The following is a 25,209-nucleotide window of genomic DNA, read 5'->3' as shown; positions in this document are numbered from 1 at the left end:
ACATTGATGAATATAAATCTTATGTTTGTTTTCTATTGTTTCACCTCCCTCTATTTCCAAGAAGCATGCCAGCAATATTAAACATACTCAAGATTTTGAAACTCGTAACCACAGTAATGAGTAATTATAATTATGAAGATTGTAATTCTCGACCTCGAGCGTGCACGGTTTGTTGGCCGTGGTGTAATTGAAAGTTTTAACGACGTGTAAGGTAATAATGCCGTTTTGATAGTGAGACGACGCTTACAGTCTCTATAAAACATTAAAAACTGTTGTCATCTAACCAAAACTGAGTAAGGACTTGATAATTTGTAGTGAAAGATGGAAATGGAATCCTTAATCGGAAAGATATTTTCCATAATCGGGTTTATGACATTCGTACAGAGCTATGTTCCCCCAAAGGTACGCCAAATCGTGAGAAAATGGGTGATGCGCATTTTTGACTGCGTAAATTGTTGCGTGAGCCTCCCAGAATTCAAAGGAAAGCACGGATGGAACATGAACGAGCTGTACACGGACGCGGAAGAGTACGTGAAAACTCTGGAAAGCGCGGCGGAAGCTCGCAATCTAACGGCGTATCGAGGAGTGAATGCGAGACAGTTGGGCATCTCTCCCGACACAGACCAACTCATCCACGACTCATTCCCAGGAGTGAGAATATTCTGGACACAACACACCATACAGAAAATGGTGGACAAATTAGAAACCGTTGAAAGACACACCTATACTCTCAGAATGAACAAACTAGACCAGAACCTCCTCAAGGCCTATTTGAACCACGTATCCGAAAAAACGGGTGGAGCATAAACTGGGCAAAAGGGAACTCAAATTATATACCAACAGTGAATTTTGCGCCATTCGTGGACAAGGATGGAATAGCATGCCTTTCAAGCAGCCATCTACTTTTCATACGCTCGCACTCGATCTATCCATAAAGAAAACAATTATCAATGATCTTGATCGATTTAAGGCCGGAAAAGATTTCTACAGACTGATCGGTCGCGCCTGGAAACGCGGTTACCTTCTTCACGGCCCTCCCGGAACGGGAAAGTCCAGCTTAATTGCCGCCGTGGCAAACTACATGAAATATGACATCTATGATCTTGAACTCACTAAGGTCTCTCATAACCAGGAGCTCCGTGCCCTTCTTACTCAGACCAGTGAAAAGGCCATCATTGTTATCGAGGACATTGACTAATCCATCGATCTTACGGATAGAGAGTCGAAGGAGAAGGCCACAGAAAGCAAGCTGCGATGTCAACTTACCCTTTCTGGTTTGCTCAATTTTAGGGATGGATTGTGGTCTTGCTGCGGTGAGGAGCGTATTATTATCTTTACTACTAACCACCCTTAAGAACTCGATCCCGCTCTTCTTAGATGTGGGAGAATGGATGCCCACATTGAACTTTCTTACTGCAACTTTGCAGTTTTTAAAATTCTCGCTTTCAGTTATTTGAGAATCGAAGCTGACGAACTTTATCCTTTGGTGGAGGAGAAGATCGTTTCCGGGGCCGAAATGACTCCTGCTGAAATTACAGAAATTCTGATGAGTAAAGTGGACACTCCTAACAAAGCAGTGAGCAATGTGATTAGTGCCCTGGATGCCAAGTTTAAGGAAAAACAGGCTCTACGTCAATCCCAATCTTCCCAAACGGAGAAGGAAGAAAAATGCGTAAAGAAGGAAGAGATAAATCCTGAAAATGATCCAATAGAAGGCATTTAAAAGTTGGGTTTGCCACTGTAGATGCACGTCTTTGCCTGAGTGAATGACCCTCCGTATCATCTAGAACAGAGTTTCTTTCAAATTTCACTATACCAGCACGTATCTATAAGAGGTTCAATGGATAGGTAGATAGCATATCATATAAAACTTAAAAAATGTATTTTAATATTGCATATTTCATTATATAATAATTCAAATATATGTTTTTGTAGATAGAACATTATTATTTTAATTTTTTTTTTATGTTTTTAAATAATAAGCGATGTGTTGTTCTAAATCTCTTATCATGAAATATTGATCAATCAAGATTGATTAAAAAATTATGCAATTGAATCTTAACAAAACATCACGTAATTTCAATTCTTATCCACTATTTAATTGTTGATCTAATTTAGAGAAATAAACTTTCAAAACCTTTGTTCATAATGACACATTATTAAAACATACGTATCAAAATTTTAAAAGAGAATAGTCTCATCAAAGACAATAACTATTCAACAAGTTAATTATATTCTATCAAATTATTAAATTACTTAAACGTTAAAATAAGTTACTTTATAAAATATATGAATGTTCTAATTAGGCGAAGAATTGGACTTAATTTGAACATGTGGGAGTGAAATTATTCTTGCTTTTATGTTGAAGAAACTAAAATATCGCATGATAAGGAAAATGGGACATTAAGTATATTTTGACGTTTATATGTAGTTAATATAAATTAGATTAGAATTTATGTTTGTTTTAATCATAAGTGCATTGAAAACTATGAACAAACTAAATGACAAAGAAAAAGTAATAAGTGTATCCTATGTATATGAGAGAGAAAATATATATTAAGATACAAATGAATAATACAATATAAAATACGAAAATGAAATTGAAAGTAAAACAAAACCACCCTAAGGAGTGGTGTCTAATGGGCTATAAAAAGTTCATAATTAAAGTATCAAAAGAACTAAAAATAAATTATAAATTTTTTGAGTAATGTAGAAGTGTAGGAGGATTTATAATGAAACATAAATGTTTGAGAAATTAAAAAAATGAATATAAGTTCAAAATATGAATTGTATAAAATCTATTTTGGGTTATAAATAAGGAAAGGATTATTGGAGAGAAGCATTAAATAAATCTTTGAGAAAAATACATCAAACAAAGCTCTTTGAAAATAGTCACATCAATATATATCCCAAGAAGTTGGGGTGATGTTATAGATGTCTACATTATCATACTCATCCAAAAGAACGAATTTGAATTCCAAGATGATAAATTATGAATGAATTAAAAAATAATAATGAATAGGACATAAGTACAAAAGTAAAAATTTAAAATTGAGCATAACATGGGAAATTAGGATTGAGATTAGAGGCATCAACATGAATACATTCTAGCAAGTTTAAACTAAATACATGAAGAATAAAACCATTATCAATTAATATATGTATTCAATGATCGCAATATTAATGTGAATTATGAAAAGAATATTCTCTTGTTGAAATTTGATCAAGTTACTATAAAGATAATCAAATAGAGTAGTTATTTTCAGTGGTATTAGCATAAGAATATTTTTCACATGAGATCCTAAATTTGCCACCCTATATGTTGACATTTTACCTTCCTTTAAGGTATTCTTGAGTATATTGTATGCTAGTCTCATCATATTAAGGTGATACTCAAGGATAAGATAACTAATATATTATTTGATGGTGGCTTTACCATTCACCATCATAATGAAATTTGTAGAATATCCTTTATAACTATCATCATGAAAGTCATAGTTGGATTAGTAGTCCCCCAAATGAACTGCATCGACAAATATCATCAAGCCTTTCTTGCCCCTCAGGATGTCACTCCAACTCTCCATCATTATGATGAATCATAGAGTATGATTCAAAACATTGATGCAAGAATATTTAACACACAGTCAAATCTAGAAGCTCTGAAATTAATTATATAACTTAGTTTAGTTTTAAGGTAATAAAATTTTAGCTACTGATTACCCCATAAACCTATAGCATTAATTTTGTAGTATGCCTCCATTTTTAGAGAGAATTTATTATTCTCAAAAGTGATTAACTATAGATATTGTTACATAAAAAATCTTCATCTTCTCATACTTCTTGTTCTTCATGTCCTAATGCTTCTTAATTTACTTCTTATAATCATTTTCTTTCTTAAATATTTTATTCTTCTTCTTCCCAAGTATTTTTTTAAACACCCATGTGATAATATTCTCTATATCCATATCTAGAAATTATTTGTCTAATTAGTCATCTTAGACCTTAGTTGGTTCAAAAACAACTTTGATGCCTCAACTAAAGGGAGCTGAAATCAGGGAAGAGGGAGTGACATCCTTAGGGGCGAGAAAGGCTTGATGATATTTGCCCATGCAGTTCATTTGGGGAACTATTAGTCCAACAATGACTTTCACGATGATAGTTATAAATGATATTCTACAAATTTCATTATGATGGTGAATGGTAAAGCCACCATCAAATAATATAGTAGTTATCTTATCCTTGAGTATCACCTCAATATGATGAGACTAGTGTACGGTATACTCAAGCATACCTTCAAGGAAGGTAAAATGTCAATAGATAGGGTGGCACATTTAGGATCTCATGTGCAAAATATTCTTTTCTAAACTAAGATAACTTCTCTCCTAGAACATGTGTATTCTATGGTTTTCAATGATTTTAAAATTTTCATCACCTGTAATGTTAGAGGCAGGGATGATATCATTGTCTATAAGAATGCCTCACACACTTTATTATTCTAGAATTTATGATTATCTATGATTTGTTGACCATTTGGTGGAATTCCTTATGTGTTGCATTGATGTTTGATCATTGATGCCAACACTAGTTGTTTTGAATCTTTACTGGCACCCTTCTGGTCCCGGCAGGTTGAGTGGTTTTTGGTTAACTTAGATCTTGCATGGTCTAGTTGACTCTAGTATAAACTGGTGATGGAATTGACTTGTTCATAATGCTTATACTCATATTTGGTTGGTTGGTTTTGGTCTGGTGATTGGATGCTATACTGGTTGCTATGAAGATTGGTTTCTAGTTTCGGCAAGGGTTTCACCGGTAGGGAGATTTTTGATGCATTTCATAATTAATGTTGGTGCAACTTCTGATGAAGCTTCAGGATGTTGTTGGTAATCATGTTCTAAACTTGTTGTTTGGAGATCATTTCTAAAGTGTGTGTACCTATACTTGGTCTCGATTGATCTAGGTTATGGACCGACATTAATGTAGCATGTGGATAGGACCTATTATTTTATTTATGGGATGTCTTATGTGTTGGATATTATTTGTTTTCGGTCTAATGCCAACATGGTTTGTAATTATGTAATTGGTTTATTGATTGGTGGCCGACCTGATTGTTTATGGTTGAGGGTTTGTATAAATAAGATGTAAGATCTCATTGTAGATCATCATGGTTATTGTGAGAGGTCATGGTCAAGGATTATAATGTGCGAATAATGTAATATCATTCAAGCAGAGGAATTGGTCGACCTTTTGAGATCAAATTGGGTTTGTAAGAGGATTTAGTCCTTTGGTATTGAGCTTAACCAAAACTGTACTCAGGCATAGGAGATTCTATCTTTTGTATTTCAACACTTCTTCGGATTGTACTCTGGATTTGTATGTAGTCAATGAGACTTCTTTTCTGATTAGTAGTATGCTCTAGGCTATTGTCCTTCCTGCATGTGCAGGCCCCTTCATTGTAAATTCACATACTTACTTCAGAAGTATTATCTGACTATGGGTAGGCTTCCCACCGTAGTTTTTCCCTTTACTGGGTTTTCCACATACAAATCTTGGTTTTGTCTAGATGGCTTTTATTTTGTGATTATTATTTATGCCTAACTAGATTAACTGCTACTCCAGTATTATTGTTTTGGGTTTTAGTATTGTATTTTTAAATTTCTAATGCTTCTGATAATCTATAACAACTAATTCAGCTGCCCCCCCCACCCCCAGCTCAGTTGTCTTCTGGTTATCAAACCTGTCTGACAATTGGTATCATATCTTTGGTCCTCTCTACAGAAAGATTAAACGCTTGAGGACGATCCTATGGTGACTAATAGTTCAAGTTCATCCAGTTCTTTTGGAGCTATCTTTCGAAGGGATATACCGAGGCTTGAAGGAACAAATTATATAGTATGGAAGGTTTTGAATGGAGACTCATTTGAGATGTCTTGGCAAGGATATTTGGGAGATCACATTGAATGATGTCACACCCTTTAATCCAGGATTTGGAAATCCTCCTCCGAAAAACCTAGATGAGGAGCTTAAGAATGATTATAGAGAAGAAAAGCCCTCTTGTGTGCACTTTCTGATCAACAAATTATGGGATTAACCGACAAATCATCTAGAAATGCTATATGGGATAAGTTGTAGACTCTTAATGAAGGTGACCATATAGTGAAGGTTGCTAAACTTGATAATTACCGAGTGAGATATGAAAACTTGAAGATGGAAGAAGATGAAAGGATTACTGCATTCATGGAAAGGGTAAATGAGATTGTTATGTGAACACAATGTTGTGGTGGAACTCTGAGCAAAGATGAAATTATTTTGAAAGTCCTAAGAGCCCTACCACCGGATTAAAAAATGAAGGCTACTGCTATTAATGAGTTGAGAACAATGTCTAATACATTTGTCAACAAAGATACTTTGGTTAGGAAACTATCTTCTTTTGAGCTAGAATAATTTGGACCTTCTGGAGCTATGAAAACTAAACCTTCTTTTCATGCATCTACATCTACAATTGACAAGCAGGACTAGAGAGCTTTATATGCAAAAAAACTAGAAGATATGAAGAGAGAAGATGATGAGTTTGAGAAACTTGAAGCACTATTTGCTAGAAGAGTATTGAAAGGATCGATAGGAAGTAAGTATGAAGGCAAAGCACCTGTTAAATGTTTTATATACAATAAGATTGGTCATTTTGCATCTAGATGTCCTGAAAGGAATTCAAGATTTGAAGAAAGAGTTAAAAGATAATTTAAGCCTAACCCTGGATATCAGAACAAGTATAGATTCAAGAAAAAATGAGACAAATCATGCTACATAGCGGAAGAGGAAGGCATTACTGATTTAGATGATGAACCGACAGAAGACTCGACTAGTGGATCTAGCAATGGGAAGGAATGGGTATTCCTGGCTATGAAGAAAGATGATTCAACACTGGAAGAGAATGTACCTGAGGAGAAGGCACTTGCTGCTGAAATTGAGGATAAGGATGAATGGGTAATTGACAGTGGTTGTTCACATCATATGACTAGAGATAAAGGGAAGTTTTTGTCTTTACAAGAAATTGATGGTGGACTAGTTAGATCTGAAGATGACAAGGCATGTTTGATCAAGGGAAAAGGAACTATATCATTGGATGGTAAGAACAATACTAGAAATGTTTATTATGTTGAAGGTTTGAAGCATAATCTTTTGAGTGTAGGACAATTGGTAGATAAGGGATTTCAATTATAGTTCAAGGATGGAAAATGCAAACTCATTAACAGATCTCGCTTGGAGATTGCAACCGGTACACAGAAAAAATGTAACATATTTCATTTGAACTCCGGGGAGAAGACATATTTGATTACAAAGATTGATGACAATTGGTTATGGCATAAAAGGCTTTATCATGTGAATTTTGATTGCATTGTGAAGGTCAATTCAACTAAGGCTGTTAGAGATATACCTAAGATTATGAAGCCCTATAATCCGGTATGTAAATAATATCAAATGGGTAAATAGGTCAAAACCTCTTTTAGGAGTATACAAGATAAATCAAATTATGGTCTTGATCTTATTCATACTGATTTGTTTGGCCCTGCTAGAGTTAAAAGTTTTCATGGTGATATATATTTCATGCTAATCATTGATGATTATTCTAGAATGGTGTGGGTTACCTTTTTCAGAGAAAAATATGAAGCATTTGAAAATTTTAAAATCTTTAAGGCTAAAGTGGAAACTGAAACAAGATTGAAGATTAAATATTTGAGATCAGATCATGGTGGAGAATTCACATCCGGAGAGTTTAATAAATTTTATGACAAGCACGGTATTAGAAGACAATTTTCTGCTCCCCGGACACCTCAGCAGAATGTAGTTGTGGAAAGGAAAAATCGAACTATTTTGGATGCTGCTAGAACAATAATGATAGAAGCTAATCTACCTGATGTCTACTAGAGAGAAGCACTTAGTACACTGGTTTATACATTCAACAAAGTACATATCAAAGGAGAAACCAGTAAGACACCTTATGAATTATGGTTTGGCAATACACCTACAGTTAAGTATTTCAAAAATTTTGGTAGTAAATGTTATATTAGGAGAGATGATACGATTGGGAAATTTGATCCTAGAAGTGATGAAGGCAAATTTCTTCATTATTTTAATGAAAGAAAATCATATAGATGTTATAACAAGAGTTTGCAGATAATAGTGTATAGTGCTAATGTGAAAGTAGATGAGCTGAGAAAAAGATAAATCAAAATTTATGAGAAGTAACCGGCAGTGGAAATAATTATATCTAAACCGTTAGCACCTTTACCGGAACAAAGAGTTGAACCAGTTATTTTGGCAAAGTCAGAGAATTCTATAGTAACTGAAGAACGGGGAAAAGTAAAAGAGAGTCAAAATACTCCTAGGTATGTAAGATTGAATCATTCTAAATATCAAATCATTGGGGATAAAAACAATGGAGTAATAACAAGAAGAAGACTGACAACTAATGAGGTATGTTTAATTTCACAAGTTGAACCTGTATCAGTATTTGAGGAATTGAAAGATGAATTTTGGTTAAAGACTATGGAAGAAGAATAAGATTAGATTGAGAAAAATAACACATGGCCTTTGGTTCTCCGGCCTAAAAATAAAAAATGTTTTTGGAACTAAATGGGTTTTTAGGAATAAATTGAATGAGGATAGTACAGATATAAGGAATAAGGCTAGATTGGTTTGTAAAAGATATTCTCAGAGGGAAGGAATTGATTATGGTGTAACTTTTGCACCAGTATTTAGGATTGAAGCTATAAGATTATTTCTTGCCTATGCTGCTTATAAAAACTACAAGGTTTATCAGATGGATGTTAAATGTGCATTCTTGAATGGGGTTCTTGATGAGGAAGTTTATATTGAGCAACTTGATGGTTTTTCTCTATCAGAGGATACTGATATGGTTTGCAGGTTAAGGAAAGCTTTATATGCATTGAAACAAGCACCTAGAGCTTGGTATGCAAGGTTGGATAAATATATTTTGAAGCTTGGTTTTATTAAGGGCAGTGCTGACAATAATTTATATTATAAAGTCACTCATGATGATATACTAATTGTTCAAGTATTTGTTGATGACATTATTTTTGGAGGTGAAGATAAATTATGCATAGATTTTTCTAAAAACATGGAAAAGGAATTTGAGATGTCTATTATTGGTGAGATGATTTTTTTCTTAGGTTTGCAGAGTACTCAAATTGACAAAGGTATTTTTATCTGTCAAATTAAATATATAAGGAATTGTTGAAGAAATTTGGTATGGAAGATTCTAAACTGGTAAGTACACCGATGGTTACAAGTGAGAAATTGACAAGGAAAGGTTTTTTTGCACCAATAAATCCTACAAGATACAAATCTATGATTGGAGGTCTACTTTATTGGACTCCGACTAGGCCTAACATTATGAATGTTATTTGTATTGTTTGAAGATTTCAGAGTGATCCTAGAGAAAAACATGAGATGGTGGTGAAAAGGATTTTTTGATACTTGCAAGGTACATCAGAATATGGTTTGTGGTATCCTAAGCATGGTGATTTTACTTTATGTGCATATAAAAATGCTGATTGGGCTGGAGATGTTGATGACCAGAAAAGTACTTCCAGTGAAGCTTTCTTTCTTGGAAAGAAGTTGGTTTGATGGATCAGCAAGAAACAGTCTTGTACTTCTTTATCTACTACTGAAGCTGGGTATGTTGTTGCTGCTACTAAGTGTACACAAGTTTTATAGATGAAGCAAATGTTGAAGGATATAAAGGTGGATTGTGATGCACCGGTAGTTATTCATTGTGATAACTCTGCTACTATTGATATATCGAAGAATCAAGTATTTCACTCTAAGACAAAACACATATCTATCAAGTATAAGTTTTTGAAGGAGAAGCTGGAAGAAAATGAAGTTAAACTAGTTTATGTGAACACTAAAGAACAAATTGCAAATTGGGGTACCTGACTGACAGATTGGGGTTTGTGTCTTTCTGGAAAAGACTTGATTGATGTGGTTTGGCATTAGTACGGTATGAATTATCAAAGATATTATTCATTCTGGCACTGATGTGCTAGAGCTCAGGGGGAGTAGTTAGTTTTAAGATTCAAAGGCTTGTGTTTTTGCTTTGATATTTCTGTCATATTTTTGGCATTGATGTCAAAGGGAGAGAGATAGTGATGCGAAAAATAAATTTAGAGCTTTTACAGAGATATTTTTCAAAATGGGAAAGACAATATTCAAAGGGGGAGAAACACTGATATTCAAAGCTATATGCAGGAGATTATTGGTTGTCTTCCATAGGGAGAGACTTGTTTGGCATTTCTTGGTACTTAGATGTTTTTCACATATAGTGTTGCCATCAATACAAAAGGGGGAGATTGTTGGCCATTTGGTGGAATTAATTATGTGTTGCATTGATTATTTGTCATTGATGTCAACACTAGCTGTTTGGATGCTTTACCAGGACCCTTCTAGTCCCGGTACATTGAGTGGTTTCTGGTTAACTGGAATCCAGCATGATCCAGTAGACTCTGGTATAATCTGGTAATGGAATTGACTTATTCATAATGCTTATACTGTTGGAATTATGTGAACCGGTATGAGGACATAATGAGATTGTATGTTTTCATTGATGTCAATATGTTGAAGAAGTGAGAATCGGCATATGAGAGAACCGGTAGAACACTGTGAACCGACTTTTGTGCCAAAGTGAAGTGGTTTGTTTGTTCATGATGAACCAACATATAGTTATGTGAACTGGCTCATAGAAGTATTGTATGACTACCGGTTGGTAGTCTCAACTTCAGGGTTTCCAGTTTAAGAACTTCAAGCCTGTGTGGCTCAACCGGTGACTTTGTGTGATGAGTTAGCATGGTAACAAAGAACAGATCATGTTACCACATAAGCCTTATGCGCGTGAAGGATCTTGCATGAAGGAGATTGTTCCTATCTACCTCAGGAATGTGAGAAGTCTGTAAAACAGTGATAACATGTGATGGGTTATCAACTGCCATAAAATCGATGGAAATGGACGATGGAGAATGTCTTGAGATTGGATCAAGAACTGTTGCATTTAATGCAGTGTGCTCAACGGTCATGATTGAACCGTTTGAATTCCTTAACCTAATAGGTTTCGGGTTTAGGGTTGATGCTACCAACCTATCTGTTTTTCTATAAGGTCGATGTTGTGTCCCTTTCTGAGGTTGTTGGCAAAAGTTGTGTGTGTGTATCCAAGAGAACGGATACGTGATTCTTGCCAAACCCAAAGGAGAGAAGTGATACCTGTTGTCACTGTTCTTAAAATGGGGTTCTTCTTTCCCCATAATTGGCTATGGTACCTTGAAATTTTTCCAAATGAGGTGTGATCCTAAGTGCTTCAGCTTTGTTCTAAACCTTAGGGGTGTAAGGGTTTTAATTTTTTAGATTTTTTTTCCTTGCTAAGCCCTCTGGTTTCTATTTTGCCGTTACTTTATTTTCACTTAAGTCATGGGTCGCGGGGTCGTAGGAAGTGTCCCCCCCTTGCTTTTTACCTAGGCGGTTATGTTGATTATTTGAAAAAAATTCGCCCTGTTTTATTTCCTTCTAAAGTGTCAGGCCCAATAAACGTCGATCAACTTGAAGAAAGATCCAACGGTCGACACTATTTCGCAAGGGTTAAGTACTCACCCTTTAAGGCCGCGAAATAGCGAGAATGAATATCAGTCGTCCATGTGTTGTGACGGAGGAGGTAAAAGGTATAGTTGTCAGAGGTAGCTGGAGCCCCATGGCTTTCTTCCGGCATATTAAAAGGTAGCACGTGGCACAAGTCACCACAGTCAGCGGGCCCACCATTCCTCAGGACCAAGGTTTTAAAAGTGGCCCCCAAAGATGAGTCGGCTCACAGGTGGAGATGACCTGGCAGCGACAGCTCTTACAATTCATTGAGACCCCGTGGCTTCTTCCAGCGAATGAAAAAGTGACAGGTCAGCTCCGAAAATGACAAGGCGCCAGGTGTCCATGGCGTGTCCGTGGGCCCACCTTTCCTGAAAGCTTCTAACAGGGTTTAAATGCTGAGCAGGTTGAGATATGATCTAACGGCTCGCGCTATTTCGCAGGGGTAAGATGCCCACTTCTTAAGGTCACGAAATAGCGAAAGTCAACCAGGACCATCCACGTGTCTTGATGACACGCAGTCTAAAAGGAAAATGTGGGTCCCTATGGTTCATGCTTGGCGACTAAAAAATTGAAAAGTCAGCTCCGACAGTGATAAGGCGCCAGGTGTCCATGACGTGTCTGTGGGCCCACCATCTCTGAGGACCTTTTTAAAGGGTTAAATACCGATCGACTGTAGAGATGATCTGACGGTCAGCGCTATTTCGCAAGGGTTAAGTACTCACCCTTTAAGGCCGCGAAATAGCGAGAATGAATATCAACCGTCCACGTGTCATGATGATGACATGGCCAAAAGGGAAAAACATGGGCCCGCCACAGTATAAAGGGATACATTCAGCCAGTATCAAAATAGAATGTAAAGGGATTTTCTAAGCCAATGATCAGATGCCGCGTGGTATTATGTAGCCAATAGGAAGATGGGACCCGGACTAAAGACAAAGCCGTCAAAATACAATTCACAGTGAGACACTTGCAGGAAGGCTGCGACCCGTTGGAGTTAAAATATGAATTCTCGTATGAATTCGATTTTGAAGGGACGGTCGAAGCACGCGGAATCAATTTTATAGTTAAGGCCCAGAGTACAAGCATTTGATTTCCTAACAACCAAGTATAGAGATCTTTTAAAAGGATTTTGCAGAAGAGTAACGCAGAGTTATCTTTTGCAAATACAGAGAAGGTAAATCAGTTGCAGAGCGAATTCCTTGAAGCAAGCATCAGGTTCTTTCTTATTTTGCAGCTATTCTTGTGTGTTGTAACAAGTGGAATTATTCTCGTATTACAGAAGTGTTTAAGAAGTGATATTCATCTGGGTGTTTTGCAAATGGCTCCTAAAAGGGAATTCTCTGGTAAAGTTGATTATTTAGAAAGGAGTGTGTGTGATGACTTTTTAGAACAGTTGACGCTGTCAACCAACTAGGCATCTAAGGCCAAAGAGTTAGTACCCAGGGCTCCCCGTCTGAAGATTGGAGAAGGATTATATGACAAGGGTAATTGGTTAAGAGACCCACAGGTTGGACTGTCTGGGTTGGGGTTATTTAGAATCGGATTTGGGATGAGGAATTCTCCTGCTCCTCAAAATAGCATTTGGGAATTAGATGTTGGGAAGTTGGTAGTCCCAGGGGTGTTCATGGATACAGATTTGTTAACCCAAATGGCATTGAATTATGATTTACTTACAAGATGCATCCGGGATGTAAATGGAAAAACCCTTGTGGAGATTAATGCAGAAGAGTTGAGAACAGCATTTGGGCTCAGTGAGTTCACCAGTTTCTTGGAATCTATAAACTTCACACAATTAGCTCAGGTGTACAGGGCACAGAGGAGTCATCTTAGGAATGGGCCTCTCAAAGAACTTTTTCTGAAAGTAGGAGGGTTAGCAGTTGTAGGGCCCAACACACAAGAGCCTTTTTCATTAAGTATGTTTACCTTGAGGGCAAAAGGGATGTATTGGGCACTTTGCCAAGTTCTAGGAGAGGATGCTGAATCGAATATGCCAAACCATTACTTGCTAATGGTTGTTCAAATTTTGAATCCTTCTCTTGCTATTACATTTGATTATGCTTCTTATATTGCCGACGCTATCCATGGAGGGTTGATAGGGATAAAGAATGGAAAGGTGGAGAGGCCATTTGGGTGGTATTCACTCTTGATGCACCTCTTTCTCTTCAAAGGTGGTGATTATTTCGCCAGTGGTATGGACCTGGTAAAAGAAAAGGAGGGAGAGAAGATGCCGATACAACTATGGAGTACTATGTTGTCATGGGACAGAGAGGATGCTAGTTTTCTGAAATTTGACAAATATTTTGCATCCAAAATAAGGACTCTCCTTTGCTCTGACAACCCAAGAGTCCCCAAGGTTCTTCTGGAGTTCTTAAGACCAAAAGAATTCGCAGAGAATATCAAGATAGTTCATAACTGGGGTGATATGTACTTATATCCAGTCTCTACAGTTTTTAGAATCTTTGGTTTCAGAGGCACCCCATTTTTGTTACCATACCAGGTTCCCCTCAAAGTGGGAATAGCTGAGATTCTCAGACAAATTGGTAACCTGCAAGAGGCAGAGTTAACAGGTAGAGGTAAAGGGACTATTTTCCCTACGGCTACAGTAGCCCACCAATTTGTAATCACCAAGGGAGGCTGGAAATGTTTTGAGGATTTCCTCAAACCCTACCATTTGTCCACTGCAGTGTCTAGATGCGCTGATCCAGAGGATTTTTACAATGGTCTGTTCCGAAAGAAAGTAGCATGCAGAGGTAGGCCTCATCAATTCCACTTTCCTAAAGACCTCATCAGGAATGAATTTGATTTAGATGAACAGGAGTTGAGGAAAGAAAAGTGGGTGGCTTACAGGAAGGCCCTGGATTTTGTGCATCAGTTTGATGCTAGCTATGACCCATTGTCTAGCTTCTTCCCATTGGAAGAGAAGATAAAATTTTTGATTATTTGCTTTGAGGATGTAATGCAAACAATAAAGGAGAAGAGGGAAGTTGTAATCAAGAACAACCCTGAGAAAGCAAGAATGATTTTGGGAAAATCAACTCCCACTAAAGCAATCCCTCCTGGTGATTACACCCTACATAAGAAAGCAGGTTATAGTGTGCTGGTGTCTACAACAGGAGAGCCCTCTTCATCCAAAGGAAAGAGGAAGGCACAGGCAGTCATTGACATCCAGGATAGCCCAAAGAAGCAGAGGGTGGGAAAGGAAGTGCAATCAGATACACCCCTGTATTTCCCATCCCAATCCCCTCTCCACATAGGAGATGAGCAAGCAGCAACTGAATATCTCTCTCAGTTGGGCAGCTTGGGGGAGATTGCATATACATATGATGAAGTGGAAGAAGGGATGCCAGAAGAACCCACTGAAGTACACATGGATATCACTTCAACTGAACTCAAAGGCCAGGAGTGGGATCCTGAGATAAAGAAGGCCACTAGTGCCTTTCTAGCTGATGATAGTTTTGTCACATCTGAAGCATTCATGCAATTTATCTGGAAGCAGCATATAGATAAATATAATGCTAGATGTGAAGCAAGAAAGGCAGAACAGCCTGATAAAGATCCAACCTCAGTGGAGGAAGAAATAAAACAGGAGATGATGGAAGAATTCAAAACCATCACTCCTGAACAGGGAAGGGATCTAGTAGCACAAGCTGGAGTGCTCATTTTACCAGAATGGAATATTGCTGATGCTCTGGTGCTGGATGCAGTAAGAAAGGAGACCAAACCCATGGAAGGGGTTACATTCAGTAAGGACAATGCTGCACTAGTCATGTGGTCCCTTAAAAGAAATGAGGACAAGAAAGGTAAGGACACCTCAGGGACAAGTCACATTGGTGGATTGATGATCAAGAGAGTAGAGAGTATAGGGGTAGTAGAGGCTGCTAGCACTGTGCTAGAGACTGCTAAATTTAGTGTTGCGGTGGCTGAAAAGGAAGCCAAAGAAAAGGAGGCCCTCCAGCTTAAATTGGAAACAATTTTGAAGGCCTATGATAGTGCTAAGGAGGAGATAAGAGGCAAAGATAGCATTATTGCTAAATTGCAGAGCCAGCTAGCAGGACAACACCAACAAGGTGAGTCTTCAACATTAATGATCACCTCTTCCCCTGCAAGATCTCCACCTACTAGCCCCATCATTGAGCTCCCACCGTCTCCTGCACCTTCCAGCTCTCAAATGATTGAGATAACTCCCCAAGAATTGGAGAATCTAAAGCAGACTCAGGCCTATTATGCGGGGAAGTATGAGGAGAAGATAAAAGCCACAATCTCCAGTTTTGCAGACACTATAAATGCCTCACTCCTTCACAATAGTGTAGGAAAGGTCATGGAGATATGGACTGAATTAAGAAGAGATAAGGCCATTTTGACACCCATTTTTGACAGATGGAGGCCTAGGGAGCAAGACTTAGAGTTCATGTGTGTTTCCTGTGATGAAGCAAGAGCTAATCCCATTATCAAATCCACTTTTGATATCACTAAGAGTTTATTGCAATTGGCAACAGAGGTGGATAATGTGGAAAGAAAGGTTAAATTGCTTAAGAAGGAATACACTGATCAAGTTTGTGAGTTGCTCCCAGGGATTTTTGCGAATCCAGATCAGCTGAAAGATAAGCAGATATGGCTCAATGAGATAAATGCCAAATTGTCAGCAAGAGTCAAGGGAATCATTGATCTGGATGATACCTCTTTCTTTGTTATAACCATACAGGAAATAGAAAGAATTAAATCACACTATAGTTTTCTTAACTCAGAAGTCAGCAAACTGAGGAATTCTTGGAAAAAGTTGACTAAAGTTAAAAATGATGTGATTAGTTTTGTATGGCCGACAGAGGAGATATATAGTGAGTGGGGAGTTAAATATTCCACTCGAGATCCGGAGCAGTTGGAGGGCGCCCCTGAAGAGCCAAAAGAGGTTATAACTGAACAACCTGTTGAACAGACTGCTGGGGAATCTGAGAAGAGCGCATAACTGATTCGCGCAAAAAATTGTAGCCTCTTCAATTTTTGAAGTAAATATAACAAACTTTCCTCGAGAAGTCCGAAGCTTTGTGCATCCATGTTGTTATAAATGGATACCAGGACTAGAGTGAAAGGGATCACAAAATTTTGTAAGAAAACGCTACAGAAATATTATCTGAGCTTTTCCAAAGTTTAATGGAGAATCAGACTTTTGTAAAATCTTTTCAAATGAATATCAATATACAGACTGTCAGTTTTGAGTGAAACTTTGTGTCGTCTTCAAACTCTTCCTTAAGTTTATTTACTGTTTCATTCTAAGTAATCCAGGATTTTTTGTTTGATCGAAATTGTAAGGCAATCTCAGTATGGGTGTTTTTAGCTTTTCTCTCTAGGAGGGAAATTAAATATGCATGATCATTCTTACCAGTAAATAATTTGGGAGGATATTTGAATTTTGAGGACCATAGTTTTGTTTGAAGTGATTGAATTCTTGTTGGTGTTAGGCATTCGTAAGGATTAATGGAAACCCAGTTGATGGGAAGTATAGAGATATTTTGTTTCAAGAGTTTTATTTGAGTTTGAGTGACTCTGTATCCTTGGATAAAGCACTGGTACTAATCGAAGCTGTTTATTGCATGCTTTGTTGATCAAATATGATGATGTTGAGTATTGTTTCATTCTTTGTTTTCAGTTGTTTTCAAGGTGAATAAACTCACTGGTTTTCTGGACTGGTTTGCTGTGGGTTTGTTGGTTAAGAGTGTGAAGTTAATTCACAAAGGGTATACCCACCTGGGCTCCAAGAAGAGCCCGAAGTGTAGAAGGTCTAACCAAACCTTGTCATATGTTGTCTCTAAAATCCCTTTATCCTTGATGTCTTCTCGGCACCCACTTTAGATTGTATTATTAAGGGCATTGAAGGGGAATCAGATTTTGAGAACAACAAAAGTGGCGACTCTGCTGGGGACAGTTATCACAAAGACATAGACACAGAATCTGTGCCGAGACTTATGGAGAGTATCGTTGTATTTGTGAGTAAGACTGCTTGTTCTTTATCTTTCCCATAGTTTTGTGGGTGGCGACTCTGTTACTTTTGAACCAATCCTTGTGAGACATAAACTTTCTAAAATAAAGAAAAACAAGATGCAAGGAAATAGGCACATAAGGTCATTCATGAAGAAACATCCTCATGAAACCTTGCAAGAAGGTATGCCAGAGCAATCACGAAGAGGACAGAAGAGGTCTGTAATGCATGAACCATCAAATGCTACATGGGTGCAGAAAAACAACAATACTGGTAAGATGCCTGACCGACCTGTTTATGCAAAGGCAAATTCATCTTCAAGAGATTCAGAGCATGATATTTTAGGTTTTCATTCAGGATTGTTTGGAAATATTGATGATGTGCCTACTTTATGTCGAGATTTATCACATGTTAGTGTTTCCACAAAAGATAGAACTAGCTCAAATACAATTAGGCACTCTGTTCCTAGGACAATAGATGGGAACATTAGTTTGATTGATATAGATCAAATTAATGCATCAGATTCTGAAGAAAACTATCCTAATGAGGATAAAATGTCTCAAGAGATTGAAGAATTAAATAAAAGAGTTCATCATTTAATATCCTTGAGGGCCCAAAAGGAGGCAGATAAGGAAAAGGAAGTTAAAGCCAAAATAATGGAGAGAGATAGGTTTCTTAGATAGATAGCTAATCTTGAAGTGCTTGCCAAGGAAAAAGAAAAGGGTGATGAGGAAGGCCCAGTGATTAGGGAGATCTTAATCCCTAAGATTAGACCAGTTTCTAAGTGAGTAGCCCAGCCAAATAAGGAAGTTTTTAATGACTCCCAGCTTCCTAAAGTCAATTTAGACAAAGGGAAACAGACATGGGTAGATGATGAAGTAGAGTCTAAAACTGCAGAAGGGATTTCTCATAGGATCCTAGCACATGAGAAAGAGATGGAAAAGATGAGGAAGGAAAAGGAAGATCTCCAAATGGAGTTGGAAAAGGCTGAGTTAGAAGCTGCAAATCAGGAAGTTAAAAGAAAGATTAACTACCTAAAAGCTCCCCCTATTATATTCCCATCGGAAGATCTTAGCAAGCCTAATCCCCAACATATCTCTCTTCCTCAGGTTAATATCCAACCAGCAGTACACACTAACATTGCCTCAGCAAGCCACATACCTTCAAATAAACAGTACACCCAAACATCTCAATCCCCAATCCCAAAAGCTAAAATGATCATGGGGAATAATAGTACTATTTCCCCTTTTCAGAGAAGGCCGATTAATCTAGAACAATATAGGCAATTGTTTTTTGATGGGATCCCAGGATATCCAAATCATGTTCCCACCAAGTTAAGAGACAAACTCCATAAATTTGCTGGAAACAATGCAGTCAGTGCTGAGGAACATCTCAAATCTTTCGGGGATTTGATAAATGACTGTGAGATAGTTGATGAAGATGTTATTATGAAATTGTTTGTTCAATCCCTGGTCGATGATGCAAGAGATTGGTACAGAGGTGTTCCAGTAGCTAGCATAGGTTCATGGGAAGAATTCAAAAATTGCTTTCAAGAACAGTACGGTGATAAGACTAATGTGAGTTTCATGCTGAATGAGTTCAACAACATTAGAAAATCTGAAAATGAAATAGTCACTGATTTTAATGCTAGGTTCCAAAAGGCTATGCATAGGTTGTATCAGGTAATGAGGTTAGATGACAATATGTGCCTTAATACATATTATAATGCATTTGATTCCAAGATGGCTTATATCCTGAGAGATAAAAATCCTCATAACCTGAGGGATGCCTTTAGAATTGCCATAAATGTTGAAAGTAATAGAAAGACGTCTGAGAAATTAGGAAGGAGGACAGATGGAAGATTGTGGCATGAAACCAAACAGCAACCTAACAAAGTTGCTAAAGAAGAGGATAAAATAGAAAAACTGGTTACTGCTATGAAAGACTTGACTGCTAAGGTTAACAAAAATGATAAACCTCATTACAACTGGCAAGATAGGCCTCCTAGATTACATGATATGCCATACAATACAAATTGGAAGGATGGTAAACCCCAAGTTGAGAAGCCTAAAATTGCCCAAAGCCAAGACACACCAGATCCTTTGAAAGGGAAAACTGTTAATAATATAGAAAATACTCCTTGGTGTATTGCTTGTGATGGACCACATTCTCCTCATCAGTGTGCAGTGACTCAAGATCTAGAAGAATCCATGAGACCAAAAACAGAACCTGATATTAATATGTTTAAAACTATCATAGAAAGTGATGAGGAATCTATGCAAAGTGAATGCAGCGATGTGCTAGATAATGAAAGACTAGTACAAGGGCAGTTAGCCTTAGGTTGGCACCCTACATTGAATGTGGTAACAATTGAAGATGAAGAAATTCATCTTAGGAGGCCTAGTGAAGAGGAAGTTAAAAATCTCACTAAGGCTGCAATTGCCAAAGCAAGACACAATTACAACCTGAGAAGCGCCAAGAGAGATACTGATCAAGGTGAGCCAGGTTCTATGTTTGTAAAAGAAGTCACTAAGAAAGGGGCATCAAACAGTGTTACTACTACTGTTAAAGCTAGTCAAGAAAAAGAGGAACAAGTTAAAGACTTACCTACAATCACAGATGCCAAAGTTGCTGGTGATGTACAAAAGGCGGAAATAGTGAAAAAGGACAATCAACTCAAAGTAGAAAAGGTCAAGGCTAATACTGAAAAATGTAATTATTCTACATTTGATATGGCCCAAGCTTTAACTCAAATGAAGGTCACTGTCCCATTAGTAGAGTTACTAAAGATTAAAGAACACAAGGATGCAGCTTTGTCTCTATTTTCTAGTATATCTGATGGTGACTCAGTATTACCCATTGGTTCAGATAGAATTGGAAAGGATCAAGAGTTCCAAACTCCAGAGGTATATGTTGGAAACACTATTACTCAGGAGCCTTCTCAGGTGGATCCCTTCTATGTTACCCTACTAGTTAATAACCGGTTAATTAAAAATTGCATGATAGATTCAGGAGTAGCTGCTAATGTAATGCCCTATGGTGTTATGAAAGAATTAGGGTTGTCAGTGACGACTGTGTATGGGAAATGTTATGCCATGGATAATAGAGAAGTGCCTGTGATAGGTACAATGAAAGATGTAGAAGTCAAGATAGCCGCATTTCCTGAGGCTACTTATAAAATGGATGTTATTGTCACTGATACTAAACCCCATTACGGCATGTTGCTTTCTAGGCAGTGGGCAGCAACGGTGGGGGGAAATGTTCAATTGGACTTGTCTTATGCTACTATTCTTGTTGGTGGCAATAAGGTCAAACTATACAGGGAGCCACGAGCTCCTAAGGTAATTGAAAATGTGGACCCTAATATGCTTAATTGTATGATTGATGTGGATTTAGATAACTTCAGAATTCAGCCAGTATTACCTCAGTTGAAGAACACTGACCCAATTGTAGTCAAACTACAAGCACAGCAGTATGGATTGTGGCAAATGTATTTTGATGGAGCTTGTTCCAAAGAAGGATCTGGAGCAGGGGTTCTTTTTGTATCCCCATCAGGTATAACCTTTAAATATTCATTCTTATTAGCATTCCAGTGCACAAATAATACCGCAGAGTATGAAGCCCTATTATTAGGACTTGAGGTTGCAAAAAGGCATGGAATCTGATTATTGAAAGTGATGGGCGATTCAGAATTGGTTGTCTCTCAGGTAAGATCCAAATATGCATCCAAAAATGATAAATTGAAGCAATATAAGCATGCTGTTTGGGATGTTATTGAATACTTTCATGCCTTTTCTATCAACTGGATAGAGCGAACAAGAAATATTATGGCAGATTTTTTACCTAATGTTGTTTTAAAAAATGATGATGCAACACTAAATGGTATTTCCACTGTGGAAATAAAAGCTAGGCCTGCTATTCCTGATAATGTATATAATTGGCAAGTTTTTGTTGATGATGAAGATATTCTTAGGTTCATCCAATGTGTTGATGATTATGATGGACAAAAAATTGATTCTAATGCATTGGTCGAAGTGGTGGATGACAAAGAGACAGTGTTTGGAAATGATATTGTCCAGTTGGAAACCAATGAGATACCTAAAGGGTTGGTGGAGTTAGAAAGTATGTTTAGTTATAATGACAGTCATTTACACCAGCAATCTACCACCAAGTTAGAGGAATTGGAGGAGGTCAATTTGGGGACAGAATCATCCCCCAAGTTGGTATATATTGGAAAGAAGTTACCTCCTCATGTTAGGACTAACCTAATCAGTTTACTGAAAAGGTATAAACATGTTTTTGCTTGGTCTTATGAAGACCTAAAGGCGTATAGACAAGATCTTTTTCAGCATGAAGTTCCCTTACTTCCGGATGCTAAGCCTTTTAGACAGAAATAGAGACCTATTAACCCCTTGTTAGAAACAAAAATGCAATAAGAGCTGACTAAATTGAGAGAAGGGGGGATTATCAAACCAATCAGACATTCTTCATGGGTCTCTAATTTGGTCCCAGTAAGAAAGAAAAATGGAGACATCAGATTGTGTGTTGATTTTAGGAATCTTAATGTTGCCTCTTTAAAAGATAATTATTCATCTCCAAATATGGAAGCAATGCTACAAAGAGTGATAGGATGTGATCTTTTATCCATGATGGATGGTTTCTCAGGATACAATCAAGTGCTGGTAAAGGAATCAGAACAGTTTAAAACAGCTTTTACTACCCCATGGGGGACTTATGTATATGTGAGAATGCCATTTGGATTAAAGAATGTAGGGGCTACATTTCAGAGAGCTATGGATGTGGCTTTTAAGGAATTCATTAATATTATTATGGTGGTTTACCAAGATGATTTAACTTGTTTCTCAAAGAAAGCTGATGATCACTGTGGACATTTAGAGAAGGTGTTTGATAAGGCTTTGGAATTTGGTGTATCACTGAATCCCAAGAAATGTCACTTTGGGGTCATTGAAGGAAAGTTATTGGGACACATAGTTTCCAAGGAAGGGATAAGAATAGACCCCGAGAGAATTGAAGCAATCAACAGGGTGTCTGAACCAAAGAATGTGAAAGGAATCCAGTCCTTTTTAGGCAAAGTGAATTTTGTCAGGAGATTCATTGCAAACTTTGCTGAGATAGTAAAGCCTATTGTTAAGTTGCTCAAGAAGGACGCAAAGTTTCACTGGGATCAGGAAGCCTCAAAAGCTTTTAATGAGATTAAGAAAGCAATCCAGGAAGCACCAGTGTTGAAGTCCCCGGATTATGGTAAGCCTTTTTCTTTGTTTTCTTTTGCTTCATATCACATAGTGGCTGCAGTATTATTGCAAAAGGATAACGAGGGATATGAACATCCCATAGCTTTCTATAGCAAATCTTTGCAAGCGGCAGAATTGAAATATGAAACCATGGAGAAACAAGCTTATGCCTTGGTTAAAGCTGTTAAAGCTTTTAGGCCATATTTGGTGAACGCAAATGTCACTGCCTATGTTCCACATGCTGCAGTTAAAGATATTTTATCTCAGTCTGAGGTTACTGGGAAGAGATGTAGGTGGATCAATAGAATTCAAGAATTCAATTTGGAGATAAAGATTACTAAATTGGTGAGAGGGTTAGGTTTGGCTAAGCTCATGACTGAGTCAAATCTCATGAATGTTGAAGTACACAATGTTGAGGTTAAAGATACTTTGGTTACTAGTATTGAGAGACAACCATGGTACACAGAGATAATCCAAGTATTGAGAGGTAATATGCTGCCAGAGGGAATGACACATAACCAGAAGAGAACTTTAAAGCTCAAGTCCCAAAAGTATGTCCTCATTCAGGGTGATCTTTTTTGGAGAAAAAGAGATGGGGAGTTACTACTGTATCTGGATGAATTTCAAGCTAAACAGATGTTGAATGAAATGCATGATGGATTATGCGGAGGTCATTACTCTGCTAAGACTACGGCTGGTAAGATAATATGGGCTGGGTATTATTGGCCTACTTTGTTTAAAGATACCCATGCATATGTTCGAAGATGTGATTCATGTCAGAGATTCTCTTCTAAGCTCAAGTATGAAGGAGCCTTACCACTAAATCCAGTTTCTGTAGAAGCTCCTTTTGTGCAATGGGGCATTGATTTTGTTGGAGAAATTGCTGAGAAATCAGGAAGAAGTCATGGATGGATTATAGTGGCCACAGATTATTTTACCAAATGGATAGAAGCTATTCCCACAAGAAGAGCTACTAGTAAAATTGTCATTGATTTCTTGATGGATAATATTGTGACTAGATTTGGAACACCTGCAAAATTGGTAATAGATAATGCTATGTGTTTTAGATCAGAAGAATTTGTAGGTTTTTGTAATAGTCACGGTATACTCATGTCATACTCATCGCCTTATCACCCTCAGGGGAATGGACAAGCAAAATCTAGCAACAAAAGCTTGCTAAATATCATCAAGAAGATCCTAGAAGAAAACAAAAGGTCTTGGGATCAAAAGTTGAAATTAGCTCTGTGGGCGGATAGAATAACAGTTAAAAACTCTATTGGAATATCACCTTTTGAGTTGGTTTATGGTACCCAAGCCAGATTACCGGTAAATAACCTTCTTCCAGTGTATAAGTTTTTGTAGGAAGAGGACATGGAAATATCTGAACCAATGGAGAACAGAATGATCCAAATTGTAGAAGTGGAAGAGCTTAGAACTTCTGCTCATAAGAAAAATCAGAAGCTCCAGTTACAGTCAAAATATCTTTTTGATAAAAGGACATCGTTAAGGAAGTTTCAAATTGATGACATGGTTCTTCAGTGGAATGCAAAAGGGCAAGATAAAGGAAAGCATAAGAAATTTGAATCACTCTGGATTGGCCCTTTTGTAATTTGTGACTTGAATGGTAAGGATTCATATTTTTTGAAGAATATGAATGATGAGATGCAGGAATTTCCAGTGCATGGACAATTCCTGAAGCATTATTTCTCTTAATGTCCATGCACGGTGGGTCCTTTGTTTGTATATATTTTGTTTTGTTTCTTATTTTCTTGGTTTTGGTCTGTTTGTTGGTCTGTTTCTCCAGAGTTTCTAAGTTTTCTTGTGTTGATCTTGCAATCAACCATCCCCAGTCAAAGCCACTGTTGTCATTGTTTTTAAAATGGGGTTCTCCTTTCCCCATAATTGGCTATGGTACCTTGAAAGTTTTCTGAATGAGGTGTGATCCTAAGTGCTTCAGCTTTGTTCTAAACCTTAGGGGTGTAAGGGTTTTAATTTTTTAGATTTTTTTTCCTTGCTAAGCCCTCTAGTTTCTATTTTGCCATTACTTTATTTTCACTTAAGTCATGGGTCGCGGGGTTGTAGGAAGTGTCCCCCCCTTGCTTTTTACCTAGGTGGTTATGTTGATTATTTGAAAAAATTTTGCCCTGTTTTATTTCCTTCTAAAGTGTCAGGCCCAATAAACACCGATCAACTTGAAGAAAGATCCAACGGTCGGTGCTATTTCGCAAGGGTTAAGTACTCACCCTTTAAGGCCGCGAAATAGCGAGAATGAATATCAGCCATCCATGTGTTGTGACGGAGGAGGTAAAAGGTATAGTTGTTAGAGGTAGCTGGAGC

General features: G+C 37.4%; 1 pseudogene; it reads left to right on the top strand.

Annotated features, from left to right (window-relative positions):
* Window positions 1–321: 321 nt before the first annotated feature.
* LOC131035497 (AAA-ATPase At4g25835-like) lies at window positions 322–1,723 on the top strand (annotated as a pseudogene).
* Window positions 1,724–25,209: the final 23,486 nt, after the last annotated feature.

Source organism: Cryptomeria japonica, chromosome 5 (assembly GCF_030272615.1).
Source record: "Cryptomeria japonica chromosome 5, Sugi_1.0, whole genome shotgun sequence".
Lineage (NCBI taxonomy): Eukaryota > Viridiplantae > Streptophyta > Pinopsida > Cupressales > Cupressaceae > Cryptomeria > Cryptomeria japonica.
The sequence above is the reverse complement of the archived record's forward strand: the minus strand, read 5'-3'. Positions and strand labels throughout refer to the sequence as shown.